Below are 6,000 nucleotides of genomic sequence, written 5' to 3'. Positions count from 1 at the left end.
TTTGTTTTCCTCCATCAGAGCTTTTAGAGCAAACACTTGCCATATATCCTCTCCACTGGAACAATGATGGTGCTCCCACTTCATTAACAACACGTCAAGAAGAACATTACAAAATGGCCTCCACTCACAGGGAAAAAAGGCCCTGTTCCTGTAAGACAGGACATCAGCGCAGTCAAGGCCAGTTAGAGTTTATCTTGTGGATTGGTTTGTCGTCATTAAACTGAGGAACAGCTCACCTTAACACACACACATCCAGCGGTGCGCCATGTGTGTCTCTTTAGCTTGACTTTGTGCCCATGATGCTGACAGACTGTGGAAGTGCAACAGGGGCTCGCAGGACTGTTCGCCACTCTTGTGAACCACAGAGCACTTAGTGTGCACATGCAACCTCAGACACATTTATTCCTCGTTAAAATTCTCATTTCGTAACCCATTAATCACCCATGTTCTTCTCTGAGGTCAATGTTATACAGCAGCTTCAGTATATGAGGGCGGTTGCTAGCAGAGTGTTTAGAACAAGCTCAACTTGTATAAGGATACCGCCTAGTGGTCATAATGTGTATTGCAGGTCACAGCTGTGCACTGCACAATAGGGTTTGCATAAGGAAAGAATCCAGAAATTCCTAATTTCATCATATTTGTTACATTTTTAAATTTATACCAAAAGTTGACCTTTGGCCTCTCTTTAATTTGACAATAGCTATTAGATGCCTCCATCAGTCTCCTCAGACAGACAGACAGACACTAGGTGGGGCTAAAGTATAAAGATAAAATTCAAGGAGCGTGTCAGAGAAATTCACCATGGAGCAGACAACCAGTAACTCTGGATTAACAATTAAACAATTATCATTATTTGAAGACTTGATACTGACTGCTGAAAATTATAGATTGTGATCCTATAATGTCAAAAGAGATTTCACTATCACAGTTTTTTTTCTAATCTAGCAGGATGCAGGAAAAGAAAAATAATTCCACGTTATTGTGTAAGTGAAGTCATTCTTGTGAACACATTACACTGAGGATACTGATTTTTAGTTTCAGAGTTTCAGTTTGCTAACTGCACAAGGTTAAGTCTTCTCATTACACTTCGGGTTAGAACAACTGGATAATAAGATATAATAAATGTAAAAAAATGTTACAACTCTCAAAATATTGAGCAATAACACTGTGCCATAGTTTCAAGTTGAAGTGTGAGTAAGGGATAAGGCTACTCTGTGTGTCTGAGTGTACGTCAGTGTGTATAGGTCATGAATGGATTGTGGCCATGTGTTATCAGTAAACAGGCAGACCTGACGTCTGGCAGCTCGTCAGTCTTGGCTTGTTCTGATATCTGCTGTGCAGAGAGATTGACAGGCCTGTACGTCAGCACCCATACTCACTTACAATTCATACTGACTTTGTTTGACTCCTGGTGAGGACTGCAGTCAGCCAGCTATTGCTCGTCACCCCTCAGCCACTCCTTAAATTCTTTGCACTTATTATCGAGCTATCTCTCTCTTTTTTTAAGGCATTTCTTTTATGAGGGACAAAGTGATTTATATCAACTCGTACAAATTAATGATAAAGTCAACTATTATTTCATTGAGTCTGCTGTATTGCATCAGCCACTGTGTTTTTCCCCCATGTAGCTTCTGTTATGAAAACTGAATGGAACCAAACAAAAAGAAAAGGCAATTCAATTTAAGCATTTAATTATTTATTATTTTCACGAGCAAATTTTATAACAATTAAATTACATTGTGCTAATCACACATTTGTTCAATAATTTAAATACTACTACTACTACTATTTGTACTACTACTAATAATAATAAAAATGTACTGATATAACAGCACATTAGTCACATTTTGGGTAAAATCAGACAAGGTGAGTGCAGAAAGAACAAGAATCAAATTTGAAAAATTAATATAATTTTTTTTATTTTCTAAATGCTGTGTACTGTGTTGTTATGTTATATAATATGAATATAATATCCTCTTGGTGTGTATTGCTTGCACAAGGGGCAGAGTCAGTCAGTCGGCAGCACTTCACTGTATACACACCGTCACAAGAAACACACACTGACAGGCTATGTGACATCATTCAGCTGTAAGTAATGATCCGACTGTGTGCTTGGTGTTTGACCAGGACGTTGTTAGCATGTCAGCTCAGAGATCAGCACGTGTTCAACCAGCAGATTGGTAGCATCATATAGCACAGAGGGATTTGCCTTCTGTAAAGCCAGTAGTAACTCACTGTGTGTGTGTGTGTGTGTGTGTGTGTGTGTGTGTGTGTGTGTGGACAGGAAGAGAGCAGAGTGATGGTTTGATGGGGAGCTGATGAGGTAATGGCTCATGTCTCCTTACTTGCGTCATCACCTGTAGGATGCTACAGCTGCTGTTTTCATTGTTGTAACAGTGTCCGCAGCACACACACAAAAAAGACTGAATCATGTCTTAGCCCACATATCGATTTAAAAAAAAATTATGGATAAAAAGCTGCGACAATAGAATTTCTGTTTTTACATTTTCGTTTCAATATTTGCAGTATATGTGTTTTTTTAATACATGACCACACGTGCCCACTCCCCTGTGCACATCTGAAGAGACACGTTTGACCTCCTGTTTTGCCTGCAGTTTTACAAGATTGCACAGTGAAGCGTTTTTACATGGCTGAGTGACGTCAGCAGAGCCGATGAGCACTGTTTGTTTGTTTTTTTCCTTTCCCCTCCACAGACCTCTGACCACATGCTCATCATCATAGTCATTCTCTGGAATTACGGATGTGATAATCTGGGTCAGAAGTGGTGCCAACAGAAACACTGCCCGCTAATCTAAATAACCAGGATTTGCATGTGAGAGCAATGCGCCTTGTGTGTGTGTAAATACTGGACTGTGTGTGTGTCAGAGGAAAAAAAATTCTGCATCTGAGAAATAAATAATGCTGTTTATTTGACCCACTACCCTTAATTTTTTTTTAGGATTTTATTACCAAATACTACAGTAAATATGCATTTTGAAAACCTTAATTAATCAGTTAATGTGCACTCCAGAGCCAATCCTCAGAAATACCACTGAATGCTATAATAATATGGCATAAATAGAAAGTACAATTCTGGACTGGTTGCTTTATTAGTCGAGCATCCTTTGATACTGACACAAGACCGCTATTTTGTTCCTCTGGAAATATTGTCACCTGCATCATGCTGCATTTACTTAGACACATAAACATTAGCTTGATGGTGAACAGCTTGATGTTATACAAGGTGCAAAGAATAATGTATTGAAAACCGCTGCTTTATTAGAAAATGTGTTTTTAAGCACTATATTTTTTTTTTGTGCCAGAAATGTGAATTCAGAGTAAAATCGTGATTTTACTTTGAGGGGAATAAAAATGCATGTCTGCTGGTGCTAATTTAAATAGGTGCGGTATATGTGTAATGCACATAAATTACATTTTACCGTGTGTGTGTCAAACGTTCAGACAGGCATAATTTGTGCCAGCTCTGTGACGTAGAGGACATGAGGCCCAGGCGGGTGCTGTGAGTGGCAGTAACAGCGTCTCCTGCTTGAGCCTGCCCCATCTCTGACTTCATTGGCTCCAGCTCTGACGCAGATACACCCACCACACCCCTCCCTCTCCCTGCACACACTTCTTTCATCACATTTTTTTTCACCCATTTAAAAAAATTTTTTTTTGATTCATGTGCTTTCTGCAGTTCCCTCCACTGCAGCGCGCCACACAGCTCCACCTCACATATCTGCTCCACCTGTCCACTGTGCGCTCTCTGAGCGTGCTTTCTTTGTTTTCTCTCATGCGTTGACGGAAACCTTAACAACATTTCTTTCATTTATTTCTTGCCATATATCCACCCTAAGCATTAGATGTGTGATACAGTCACATTAAATATGTCAGCGTGTGGCACACAAGCAGAAGATGGCTTCCACTGTTTCAGTCAACTGCTGCATTAAACCTGTTGAAATGTACAAAGAAAAATGCTCATCATGGATCACGTCATTACATTTTCTCCTCCTACAGCTGCGTAGTTTTGTTAAGCACAGTCATGTGTAGTGAACCAGATTTAAATAAGCAAAAAGAAGATCCTTTTGTCGGGACTGTGTATATTTTGTAGCTTTTAAATGTGCATTTGTCAGTTTCCAATAACTAAAAGCATTGAATCCAACTAAATCTATACTTAAAGGTGTAGTAAGAGAATAGATTTTTGTCAATCTCCCCTTTAATGTGAAGAAACCCCATAGCCAGAGATTAAAAGACCATACAGTAGCAGGTTTACTTCTAAAGGACGGTACCTTTTATACTGTAAAAGCCGTTAGAGCACAGTTGTCCACATTGTCTGTTAAGTGTCTCTGATGCTCTGAATTTAGGCAGAGGGATTCTGGCAGTGCTCTGAATTTACAAACGCTTCATTTTGCAATCAGAGTAAGCGTTGCTGCTCGGAGTGCTGCCTTACAAACCTACCTCGCTAATGTTTGGATGTGTTTTGTTTTTTTTACCATCTCGAGTGACCTTCTTCAGGTTGCAGTAAAGCACAAGAATACCCATCAGCTCCCAGGTGTGCTCCAGTTTGCCCTGACCTCTGACCTCTGTGTAGATAAATGGGGAACGAGAGTTTCATAATTAATAATTCAGGTTGATATTTGCTAATAAAATTGGCATGAGATTAAACATTTGTTAACACATACGCTCCATGCTTCTGGTGCTACACAGTACAATAACTACTAGGTTACAGTAGTAGCATTGTTAAATTATTGAATAGAGAAATGCTGTCAGCTTAATGTCAGTTTTGAGCTGCTTTTATTTGTCCCCCCTTTTCGCATCTAAGATATGTTTTTATTTATATATTTATATTTAATTAGACTTTAAGCACTTTATCCTACATTCGGGATAGGAAGAATGACATGTAAACCTTTTAATAATAAAAATAATAATACATTTTATTTCTTTTCAAGTTATGTACATTTAAAACAGATTAAAAACATAAATAGCATAATATGAAATATATGAAAAGTAGATAAAAACATGTGGTGCGGAAATACATAAGACCAATAGTTATTCATATAACTAAAATATCAATATTATGACAAGTAACAAATGCTCTAAATTAGATGGCTTGAGATATTTCACTGAAAATACACGCATATGGCAATAAATATGTCTTGCGTCTTGTCAGACTTCACTGTGGCAATGTTGCCATATTCCTAGGTCTTTGCAGTTAATTTGGTGAGCGTACAGGTACCACGTCTAACTAGTAAGAGTCGCTGGAGTGAAAAGGACATGGGCATTCACCATCAAGAACAGGACGGGTTTTCAAATAAGGTCAGTCATTTAATCAGCTCCACCCCAAATGAGTTTGGACCATCATCCCTCTCAGGTTCTCAGAACGTGCTGTTGCTGTCAGTGTGTCCATAAAAGGCAACCCTCACTAGACCAGCCGGTTTCCTGTTGACAAGCCAGCGCTGAGGGACATGCAGGCAGCTGAAGAGTCAAGTTTTATTAGTGGACACTTGCCCTTGGGGACACAACATATAATCCCTGCTATGTAATCTACACAGTGCTTCTACTGATGCTGACAAAAAACAATCTGTCTTTAATGGTTCCATTGCACTGGACTATTAATTTCCTGTCCCCGTGTTCACCACATGGAAGGAAGTCATCCAAGTTACATCTGAGTCAGAACATGTGTCAGCTGTGCAGGCCACAAACTGTGAGTTTAGGACTGTTGATCAACTGAGAAGATGCTCCAGTCTCAAACTCAGATGGACTCACAGAGTTGACTTTGCTCTGTTTCATCGGCAACAGGAAACGCCAGTTACTACAGAATGGATTATTTTGGCCTATATCTAATCAGCTCTTCAACGGTTGAATAGAAAAGCATTCTGGTTCAACCCAACAAGTGTGATCACAGGAAAGAGAGGTTAAGTTCACTGAGATCAACCTCTACTTGCTGTACTGCAGTCAAAAGTCACAAATGCTAAACCTCTTGGAAATGCAGGATATCCC

This window comes from Micropterus dolomieu, linkage group LG15 (genome assembly GCF_021292245.1).
Source record: "Micropterus dolomieu isolate WLL.071019.BEF.003 ecotype Adirondacks linkage group LG15, ASM2129224v1, whole genome shotgun sequence".
Lineage (NCBI taxonomy): Eukaryota > Metazoa > Chordata > Actinopteri > Centrarchiformes > Centrarchidae > Micropterus > Micropterus dolomieu.
Note: the sequence above shows the minus strand (reverse complement) of the source record.